We start from the raw sequence: 12,396 nt of genomic DNA on the forward strand, positions 1-12,396 counted from the left end.
ACAGGAAAAAATGTTAAACCCTTGAAAATATTTGTAGACTGGAAAACCATTTCCCACCCAGCTCTACTCCTAAAGGAATTGGCTAAAGAAATAATTAAGTTGAACCACTAGTAAAAGTGACCGCACTATAATTAAATTCAACATCCTCAGGGGGAGTACCTGGCCTAGTATGAAACTATGCATTAGAAAGAGGGATTTTTAAACAATTGGGAAGCTAGTCAAAAAGATCCTAAAGAAGCATTTTCAACATTTTTGACAGCTGAACCCTTCTCCAAGAAAATAAAATCAATCACAGTCCTCTTCAGTTCTCCCATGTGAGGTAAGTTAGGTCCATTTGAATAAGATAATTTTTATACAGCCAAATGCAAGGTCATATATCTAAGAACAAAATATGCAAGTGACATTTACAAAATGAGGAACTGTATCATGGAATGCATCAATGCAGTGACTCTGAAAACGACTTAAGCGTTACAGTGGATAACCAACCGAACATGAACTCCCAGTGCGATGCCATAGTTAAGAGGACTAATGCAATTTCATAGATGTATAAGCAGGGAAATATCAAGTAGGAATAGGGAGGTGGCATTACCCATGTATATATCGCATTAGTGAGGCCATTACTGGAATACTCCAGTTTGTTGTTCACATATTAAAAAGTATGTAGAAAAATTGGAAATGGTTCAGAAAATAACTACAAGAGATGAGTGTAACTTCCAATGGAAGCTGTGCTGGCATAGTTGAGGGATGAATTTGGTCCTTTTTAAAAAATTGTGTTTAAGCAACATTATATAAAAGTAGCTACAATTTGACCCCACACTATCATTTTGTAAAATTTCATTACGGTTCTGTTAAATAACTGCACTGTTTTAAGGGTTAAGATTTGACCACAGTTATGTAAATATAGTTTATCTCAAACTGGTTTAGAAGTACCCGGCATGGACAGGGTTTTGTAGGGTGAACTGGGGAAGTCTGTCCTCTCTGATTCTGCTTGCATGAAAAATTTCAAACTCTTGAAAATATTTGCAGGACTGGAAAACCATTTCTTACCCAGCTCTACTCCTAAAGGAGTTGGTTCAAGAAATTAATTAAGTTGAACCATTAGTAGAGCAGAGCACATCACACTGAATAAACAATTTGCAGAGTGACTACTTCCAAACCAACAAGCAAAGAGAGAGTTTTGTCTTGATCATACAGTCAAATAAATAAAGCCTGTTGTTATTAGAATTAAATATGCCTTTCAGTTAAAAGCACGTGAATATATCTGAGGCCAGATCTACCCTATAAACTAACATCGGTATAACTGCACCCCTGAGCAACACAGTTAAACAAACCTAACCCCGTGTCGACATAGCTACCGCCTCTCGTGGAGGTGGATTAACTACGCCAATGGGAGAAGCACTCCCACTGGCGTAGTAGTGTCTTCACTGAATCATTACAACAGTGCAGCTGCAATGGTGCAGCTGTACCACTGCAGCATTTTACGTGTAGACTTGCCCTAAGTGTGTGGTAATCCAACAGTACCGATTGCATGGTTAGATACGTCCCTCCCCCGCCCCCCCCCACAGGCATGCACGCTCCTATTTAAATGAATGCATTGGTACATGTTGAATATCTGGCACTCATCTTAATACATGTATAAGACTGGAGTGGAAAAACACATATTCTGCATGCAATGTCCATGATTTTCAATGTTTAGAACTGTTATTTCTACACTAAACTCTTTCAAAAGGTCTAACTCCTGATAAGTATAAGGTTTCAATATCTGCCTACACACCGCCTCCAGCATGTAAATCACTCCCAGCTATTCTGTATGAGTGCTATAGCCAGCCAGCCATGAATTACACTGCAGGGTAACACCAGCAAACTCCCAGTGCCAGACTTTCCCCCAGAAATGTGTGGCTTCTACTGCCCAGCACCCTCTTGGACAATACAAGCTTGCATAAAGTCCATCCGTTCATTAATAGAAAATGATACATACAAATCTTGTTATCTCAAATGAAGTTTCCCAAACACTTCAATCCAAACACACTGATTTAGATAAAACAATAAAACAAGTTTATTAACTATGGAAATATAGATTTTAAGTATTACAAGTAATGAGGCGTAAAAGTGATAATTGGTTACAAGTAAATGAAAGTGTCTGGTTGCAATGTAAGGACAATATCTGTGGGCAGTTATTTTTATGAACACTTGGCAATACATCATTGTAATAAGAAGGTGAATGGGGAGTCTGTTAGTAAGTCTTATATTTTGATGAATTTGTTCATGGCTATATTTTAGTTATGTAAAGTGCCCAGGTGCCACAGCTAATGGTCATCTTTATACATTTCTAACTAATGTTTTAAAAACTACATAGTGATCTGGGTCATTTTCAAAAAAATAGGAGGAATGAATAGTAAAAGAATATGTCTGCTAAAGGATAAATGACTTAAACTGCTTTCCAACATGCGATGAACATCAAATGACAAGCTAAGGCCCAAGCGGAATGTGTTGGCAATTTATATTAAGGTCAGCTAGACATTTATAAATGTGATAGATTTAAATTAGGTGCTATTCCATAAACACCTGAATCTTTATTTATACTTCTTCATTTGTCTAGCATTATTCCTTAGAAAACCAGAGGAGGAGGATGTATGGAGAGAGCCACTTCCACTGTCTGCAGCAGGACACATTTCACACTCACAGTTTGTGAAAACATGGTTCTTTTATTTTGAAAAATCATAGCAAAACACTGCTCATGGCATGGTCAAGAGGCTTGCAAAGGGAAAATAAAACATCTTCTCAAGTACATTTTACAGGCATGTGGCTAAAATATTTGATTTAATATCCTGATGCAAAAATGGAGGACTTGTTAAAATAGTTGTATTAACCTTACACTTGATTTCCTTAGAAAGGTATCACAAGATTGATTTATAAGGAAGACTTCCAGATCCAAACTTCACATGTTTACAGAAGCATTTCCCTTCACACAGCATAGATAGTAAAAGATAGTCTGTGGAGGTAAGAGATATGCAGTTTCAGAACAGTTTCAGCTATGCAGTTTCACGAAAAGAATCTTAATGAAGTAATTTGGTGTGACAGAAATTATAAGCAAGAAGCTACATGAAAATATTGGCAGATGGGGGTTGTACTCACAATTTGAGGTCTGAGAAACCTGGCAGGTTAAGTTCACATTAATTTTAATTATGAATTAACATTTTTAAATGCATTTGTTTTTATTGCCTTTGCCTCTTTCCTTATTTCCCCTTTGCATTTTTTTTCAATTTTATTCTTATTTATTTCTACAGAACCTATTTCCTAACCATTACTTATTCACCACTGATATATACCTGGTACAACAGGTTTTTCACTTGCTTCCTTGACACATTGTGTGCTAAATTTCTGTTTGTATTTTTTGTAATTGTGTGTATAAGTGGTCATTTTTACATCAAACTGGCTATCTACAGATACAATTTCCCAGTTTGCATGAAGAAGCATGGTATCTATCTATCTATCTATCTATCTATCTATAGATAAGGCAATTGGGTACTTCTTAAAAACCAAGCCCTACATGGCCTATAACACATATGCCATATTTTACTTAACAAATATAACTCCTTATTATGGCATGGAAGGAGGAAGAGAACACAAATGGATGCACAAGTATATTAGTTAATAAATATTCCCTGCTGAATATTACCCAGATGAGCAGCCAAATTTTCTTCTCAACCTTATCTGAGCAATCCAACTGATTTCAGTGGGCTTATTTCCATGACTTTATTATGATTACTTAACTGTTATTGCACATATATAAATGAGAGGACAAGCTGACCCATCTATTCATTCCTGTGTCATCTTTCAAATTGTCCACACACAATACTAACTCTAGTGATTCTTCAGTATGTAAGCCTAGAAAATAATCTTTGTAGGCATTTTCAAGAAAACTAGAAAGTTAAAATAGCTTCCAAATAGAATGATGCACTCTGTTATTTATAATACTGACTCTTTTGTCCCATAATAATAATGATTAGAAAATTATGACATTAAGCCCTGGAAGGTTTTGACAAAGTGGAAGGAGCTGAGATTTCCACTTGTGGACACCTCTGAACTGCTCTCAGAGATGTTGATGACATGATGCTTTTTGCTATAACCACCAATGCAATGCAATGAATATTGGAGTCTGTAAAAACAGTTAGTGAGGAACAGGGACTATCCCTGAATGTGCCTATTCCTCGCTGAATGTTGACATGATTAACCAAAAACAGAACACAAGCAGACACCACAATTAATGGTCAAGCTGTACAGGCAGTAGATACATTCAATTATCTAGAATCATATATATCCAACCAAAGAGGCTGTTCCAAAGAAATCAGAAGAAGACTAGGAATATCTGGCAGAGCCAAGGCCTCCCTTACAAAAGTCTGGAAAAAAGCATGGCATCTCGAAATGTATGAAGGTTGGGCTGGTGAAAAGCTTAATTTTTTCTATTGCAATCTAGGGTTGTGAATTGTGGGAAATGAATGCTGCTGACAAGAAGAAAACAGAGGTGTAGTGCTGGCAAAGAATATTGCATATCTCCTGGATGGAAAAGAAGACGAATGCTTGTTAGAAATATTATGGAAAGAAGCAGACTGTGATATGAGAAATCGACAGGCATGGTGGTGGTTCATCACAGTAGACCAGAAAGGAGGTGAATAGATGGTGTGTGGCAGATCGCTGGGAAGTCTGCTGCTGAAAGCTTGAAGCTAGGAATGGATCAAAAAGGTTTCCAAAAATACTGATGTCACCAGTATTCAGACATGAATAACTGGATTTTACTTACTTACTTACTTACTCTTTTGTCCCTCTGTGGACAACTGTCCATCAGTCTATCCAGACTGAAAATAAAATTGAAAGATAATATAATTAATAATAGTATAGTAGCCACCTTTCTTTGCTTTAGAGGAATTATGACCAGTTATCTAGTGGCTGACATGTCAGCATTATAGTTTAGAGATGCTTATATATGTATAATCAATAAACCCTTATGCTTACCCCAGATGATCTTTTGTGCAACTCTACTGAGTTCAGCATATAATGCTTTTCGCATCTTATTCTTCTTTCAGTATTAAAACAAAATGTTTGCAGAACTGACAGTACATTTACAGAGCAGTAAAAGTTATGATAGAAATGCAGCTCCTCGCTGACATTTGACAACTTCTGGCTTGGGATGGCACAGTAGATGGGGAGTAGTGCCCCGAGTATGATCAGCATATTTATACCTTTCATTCCAAGAAAAAAATACAACATTAAAAAATCTCAGTTGCTATGAATTTTATAGAATCTTAATTATTCACAGGAGAAAATACTGAATTTTTATTGTCATATATGTAAGATTAATGGCCTACGTTTTCAGAAGTGACTGGAGATTTTGGGTGCCTCAATTTTTACTTGCCCAACTTGCCAAACCTCTGAATATCAGGCCCCTTTAAGGTGTCTCAAGTTGGACATCTGAAAATTGAACACCCAGAATCACTAGGCCCTTTTAAAAAAACTGGGTCCCTAAATAATATAAAGTAATTCTAGAAATATTGCTGTTTAAAGCAGTTAGAGAAAGAGAGAGATTCTAAATAAGAATGAAGACGGAGTTCCATTTGAAACTTGATCCTGCTCCCATTTAAATAAATAACAAAACTCATATGGACTTTAATGGGAACATGAAGAGGCCCTGGATATATGTTTGATTTGGGATTTCCAAGCTGTTACATTTGCAGCCCTCTTGACTGTGTTCAATAGCACCAAGATCTTAGGATTCTGAAATCACTCTGACATAAGAAAATATAAAATCAAAAAGGCCTTTTTCTGCCTTTGAGTTCTGATATTCCTGAGAATTATAATACTATCTCTTTCTAAATCAGTAACTTAAAATATATTAGTAAAGAACTTAACATAAAAAAATCAAACAGACATTTATGTACAGTGCAATCTGAGAGAGACACTCCTATATATATACTGAAACTGGAGTCACACCTCCTGGTTCTATGCAATTTAGCTGCTATATGGCCTGTTCAATAGTAGGGCCGATAGTTTCTTACGAAGTCCACTACTAACTTGTAGAAAGGCTTAGTCTGCACTGAATCTATATGGCTATGAGGGTTAACAATAAAGTTCAAATAGGATCTGACCTTTCCTACCTATCCCACAAGGATTTTTGCTGATGAAATACTGCTATGAAGATCACACTTGCTATATTTTTCAGTATTTGTCTTTCCTGATGCCTGCTAGAGAACTAACACATCATTGCTTTGACAATTGCAGGACAAAACTTCCCTATTTCAGAACGCTATTCATTTACTGATTAACTTACTTCATGGCTGAGTAGTCCTGCAGGGTCGTGCTGTACTAATGACCAGAGCAGAGGAACGGAATGCAAACCAATCAGAAGTAGGTAGGCCTGGAAGTATTCCAGATTTTGTTCAATTAATTACTGGAAGTTCAGGAGCTTTGGGGACAGAGTTGAAATCAAGTGCATAAAAGACTAGATTCACATCCTGGAAGGGCAGAAAGAAAGCATAGGAGAGAACCTTACTGTAAGAGGGTATTGTAGCCATCGCTGTCATGAGTCAGACAAGGTTGTGAAGTAGGGGACGCAATGTTATGCAGATATTTGTGATACCAATGATTTTGCAAAGGACTATAACTGTTTTCATTTATTGTTATTTATTTTGCTCTCTCTTATGTATAACAATGGGCTGATCCTGCAAACCCTTATCCCCCAACTTCATTGAGACTACTTCTGTGAATGCGGGCTATTTATGTGCATATGGATTTGTTAAGATCTGGCTCAAAAATAGCATTATGATCTCTTTAAAAGATTTACCACTTCTCGCTGGCATTTTTACTCATAGCAGCCCAGATTCCCTATCACAACAGCAAAATATCATAAATGAACTCAGAAGTGTTTCAAACATAATGCCTGATACTGAGTGGTACTATCTCCACCTCCTACAGAAGTCTGTGAGAGCTGCTGCTGCTGAATAAATACCTCATAGGATCAGGCCAATGAAAAGGTCCAGTAGAACCTCAGAGATACAAACACCAGAGTTACGAACTGACCAGTGAACCACACAACTCACTGGGAACCGGAAGTACATAATCAGGCAGCAGCAGAGACAAGAAAACAAAAACAAACAAACAAAAAAACCCAACAAAATACAGTACAGTACTGTGTTAAATGTAAACTACTAAAAAAAAATAAAGGGAAAGCCGCATTCTTCCTCTGAATAGCAAAGTTCCAAAGCTGTATTAAGTCAATGTTCAGTGGTAAACTTTTGAAAGAACAACCACAATGTTTTGTTCAGAGTTATGAACAACTTCCATTCTCTAGGTGTTCGTAACTCTGAGGTTCTACTGTATATTCTTCTCTCTGTGCATGGATTTAAATCTTATTAGTACTATGGGGACAATAACACATGCGCAGGCAGGAAAATAGGCTGCCCCAAGATTATAGGTTACCATATATTTTTCATAGTCAATGGTTCAATTCTTGATTTGTTTTCAAAAATAACATTCAGCTGAATATGTTCAGAAGGTGTCACAAAGAAGAGAAGGTTACTCACATTGTGCAGTAACTGAGGTTCTTTGAGAAGTGCATCTTTTGAATCCAGGCGAGCCTGGCATCAATGTATTAATTTTTTTTTATCTAACTAAATCTAAAGAGCAACTTGGAGATGAACTCTCTTTGGTTTTCTGGTTTTGTTTTTTTTGTAGTCTGAAACTAAAATTTGAGACTAAATTTAAGATTAATACTACTCTATGTGCTACTGAAATCTATCTAATAACTAACTTTACTATCTAAATTAATATTTCAGACACCCCTTGTGGAGCTCCGCCTGCAGGTGAGGACGGTTGAGAAGGAACTGGGGTGGGGGCGGGGCGGGGCGGGACGTGCAAGCACTAATGGCACACAAGGCGCCTATGATGCATGCACGTTCCTGACCAGGCACTGCTACCAAAAGTCTCCCATCAGTGGTGCCAGGACATGTCAACACCTAAAGTGAAGCACCCACAGGGACACCACTCGATGAAGAAGTACCAGCTATGCAAAAAAGAGCAGAGAGGGGGGTAAATAGTCACTGAACCAACAAGAGACATTGCAATTTTGGACTTGGTTTTGGTAAGTAGTGAGGACATCACAGAAAATAATCTTGATTCGAGTGATCATAAATTAATCCAGTTTAAACGAAATGGAAGCGCAATCAAAACCAGGTCTACAGTTATGTTTTGTTTTATTTCAAAAGGGCAGACTGTTAGAAATTAAGATAATTAGTCAGAGGAGTCAACTGAACTGAAGAACTCAGATTTAAATGTGGAGGAGGCTTGGAGTGTCTTTAAATCAAATGTACAAAAACTATCTGCCATTTACAACCAAAGCAAGAGGAAAAACACTTATAGGGAAAGGCTCCAAACCAAGTTGAATGAATAACCACCTCAAAAAGGTTGTTAGGAGTAAGCAAAGAAGCTATAGGGAATGAAAAAAGGGATTCATAGGCAAAGAAAACTACATCTTGGAGGTCAGAAAATGTAGGAATAAAGTTAGATTAAAATAATAAGAGGATTTTTAGTTATATAAATAAAAAGAATAAGGAAGGATGAGGTTGGAATGCTTTGCAGTGTGGGTGGGATGAGATTAAAGATAATCTAGGTATGACCCCAAAGCTAAATGAATACTTTGCCTCGGTTTACAGTAATATAAAACATGGGCATGAAGACAGGATTGCTGATGTGTACAGAAATGGAAATTACCACATCTGAAGTGGAAGAAAAACTGGAAGAGGTTAATGCACTCAGACTGGGGGAACTGGATAATTTCCATCCCAGAACACTGAAAGAACCTGCACATGAGATTGCTAATCCAGTAGCAACAATTTTAAATAAATTTGTATATTCAGACGTGGTATCATATGACTGGAGAACAGCTAAATGTTGTACCTGTATTTAAGAAAGGGGAAGAAGGTGATCCAGACAATTAAAGACTTGCATACCTCAGTAGTATGTAAGGCTTTAGAACAGATTTTGAAGAGAAGAATAACAACATTCATGGAAGTAAATGGAAAAGGGGATGTAATGCAACATAGGTTTACTAAATGTAGATCATGCCAGACTAAGCTGGTATCCTTCTTTGAGAAGATATCTTAAAAAATTAGTTAAGGGAAATGCAGTAGATTTAATATACTTGGACTTAAGTAAAGTATTTGACACAGTGCCACATAGGAAATTATTCGTTACATTAAGGAAGATGGGGATTAATACAAGACTTGTAAGGTGTGTGTGGAACAGGCTCAAGGGCAAAAGGCAATGCTAAAGATGATCCTGGCAATTATAGGCTGTTAAATCTAACTTCAGTACCAAGCAGATTGGTTGAAACTGCAGTAAAGAATAATTATCAGACACATAGATGAACACGATTTGTTGGTGAAGAGTCAACAATGCTTTTGTAAAGGGAAATCATGTCTCACCAATCTATTATAATTCTTTGAGGAGGTCAACAAGTGGACAAGGATGATCTAGTGGATACAGTGTAGTTGGGCATTTGACAAGGTCCCTCACCAAAGGCACTTAAGCACAGTAAACAGTCATGGGATAAGAGGGAAGGTCGTCTTATGGATCAGTAACTGGTTAAAAGACAGGAAACAAAGGGTAAGAATAAATGGTCAGTTTTCACAATCAAGAGAGGTAAGTAGCGGTGTCACCCAGGAAACTGTACTGGGACCAGTGCTTTTCAACATATTCATAAATGAACTGGAAAAAGGGGTAAACAGTGAGGTGGCAAAGTTTGCAGATGATAAAAAATTACTTAAGATAGTTAAGTCCAATGTTGACTGTGAAAAATTACACAGGGATCTCACAAATCTGGATGACAGGACACAAAATGGCAAAAATGAAATTCAATATTGATAAATGCAAAAATGCAGATTGGAAAACATAATCCCAACTACACATACAAAATGATGGGGTCGACATTAGCTGTTACCACTCAAGAAAGAGATCTTGGAGTCATTGTGGATAGTTCTCTGAAAATATCCGCACAAGGTGCAGTGGCCGTCAAAAAAGCTAACAATGTTAGGAGCCATTGAGAAAGGGATAGATAATAACACAGGAAATATCATGCCATTTGATAAATCCATGGTATGCCCACACCTTGAATACTGAGTGCAATTCTGGTTGCCCCATCTGAAAAAAAATATTTTAGAAATGGAAAAGGTATAGAGAAAAGCAACAAAAATGATTAAGGGTATGGAATAGCTTCCATCTGAGACAGATTAAAAAGACTGGGACTGTTCAGCTTGGAAAAGAGATGACTGGGGAGGGGGGGATATGGTAGGGGTCTCTAAAATCATTGATGGTGTGGAGAAAATTAATAAGGCAGTGTTATTTACCTTTTCACCTAACACAAGAACCAGGCGTCACCCAATAAAATTAATGGGCAGCAGGTTTAAAACAAAGAAAAGGAAGTACTTTACACAACGCACAGTCAACCTGTAGAACTCATTGCCAGGGGATGTTTTGAAGGCCAAAACTATAACTGAGTTAAAAAAAGAATTAGATAAATTCATGGCAGATAGGTCCATCAATGGCTATTAGCCAAGGGATGCAACCCCATGCTCTGGGTGTCCTGAGCCTCTGACTGCCAGATGATGATTGCCTCATTCCCTTTGAATGAATGTTCATTCCCTTTGAAGCATCTGGCATTGGCCGCTGTCAGAAGACAGGATATTGGGCTAGATGGACCATTGGTCAGACTCAGTATGGCCGTTCTTATGTTCTTACATTGTGCTGAAAGTTGAGCTGCTTGACTGGAGGGAGGTTACTAGTGGAGATTCTCAAGATCGGTCTTGGGACCAATCTTATTCAATACTTTTATTAATGGCATTGGCACAAAAAATAGGATGTGCTAATAGTATGAAGTTAGAAGGTGTAATGAATCAGGGCCAGCAGCAGAGCCAGTCTCAGGGCAACTTAACAAGTGCAGCTGGCCTGTAGTAGGCTGCCTGGTTGGCTACAACCACCTGATTGGTAGGAAGAGTCATCAGACCAGCTCTTAAGCCCAGCAGCAGTAGCAGTTCCATAGCTGCTCAAAGCATTCACCCCTGTGATCGCTCCTGCACCTGCTTTTTCTCAGTACCCTCCACCCTTTGACCCTTGGCCCTGCCCTGCCCTGCCCCACCCCAGGTAACTCAGCTCTGACCCTCCGCTCCTATTCCTGACTTCTGACTCCGGGCTCTGGCATCTGACTTCTGACTCTAGTTCTAACCCTTGGCTCTGATTCCTGGCTACCAATGCCTGCTCTAACCACTAGGCATGCCCGCCCATGTCCCAGTCTGCAAGGAGGCATCAGCAACACAAAAGAGGATCTAGTTGACCTTGAAGACTGGAATAACAGAAATGAGATGAAATTTAATAGTACAAAGTGCAAGGTCAGTCATGCACTTAGGATCTAATAATCAGAATGCCTGCTACAAGCGGTGAGCTCATCATTGGGAAGTGTCAGAAGAGGCGAGACACCTGTGTCTGTTGGTCAAACACAGGATGACTATGAGTCACCAATGTGATGTGGCAAATGAGGAAATGTGGAAAAAGGCAAATGTGATCCTAGGATGTCAGTGTTCTTTACAAATCACACCCCTCTGTCAAGCTTTGCTGGGCCATGTAGAGAAGCCCTGAGATAAAGTAACACTCACTATTTTGATTTGCACCTTCTTGTTAGTTTTTTTCTATTGCACCCCGCCCCTCCCATAAACTGCATTTCTAGAACACCCCACATTTGAATTAATGGTGTAGTGTATAGGAATATGATAGTATCCTGAATATGATTGTACCTGTTGCACCTTTAAATAATTTGTAAACCCTCTAACAGTGCTCACCGTGTTCTATATAAAGCCACCAGAACACAACCAGAGCAGCAGTGCGTATGTGTAGCCAGGTCTTGCATGTTGTGTGTATTCAGGAACCACAGTTATTTGAACTGTATACTGCCCTTGTGGTTCCTTTACATTATGTTTGTAGTGAAAATGTAAACCTTCTGCCCGTCGGGGTTGGCAGCAACAAGGGCCGGGTTCAATATCTAGGGGATCCATTCCAATGACACAATGCAAACCGGCTCGAGCCCCCACCCAGTGACCTGGGACAAATATATACCACCCCCGCTGGGCGCCTCCAAAAGGCAATACTTCCCCTCTCGCAAGCGCATAGTCTGAATGTAGCAAAAAGCCTTTTAATAACAGAGAGAAACAATGTGGCATTATATTGGGGAAACACCACCGACGGGATTCATAACACAACCCATGAGCAAAAAACCCACCCCAAGCAAACTGGGGCATGCCCTTTCCCTTTGGTTCTTGAGTCCAGCAACCCCAAATCACCCAAAGTCCCAAAAGT

General features: G+C 38.6%; 1 long non-coding RNA gene across 1 annotated transcript; it reads left to right on the forward strand.

The window, feature by feature from the left end:
- Positions 1-4,492: 4,492 nt before the first annotated feature.
- Positions 4,493-7,856, forward strand: LOC311517235. Its single transcript, XR_014710641.1, has 3 exons — positions 4,493-4,669; positions 6,277-6,402; positions 7,830-7,856. It is a non-coding gene; the product is annotated as an uncharacterized lncRNA (long non-coding RNA).
- Positions 7,857-12,396: the final 4,540 nt, after the last annotated feature.

Source organism: Lepidochelys olivacea, assembly GCF_965140295.1.
Source record: "Lepidochelys olivacea isolate rLepOli2 genome assembly, chromosome: 2".
NCBI classification, from domain to species: Eukaryota; Metazoa; Chordata; order Testudines; family Cheloniidae; genus Lepidochelys; species Lepidochelys olivacea.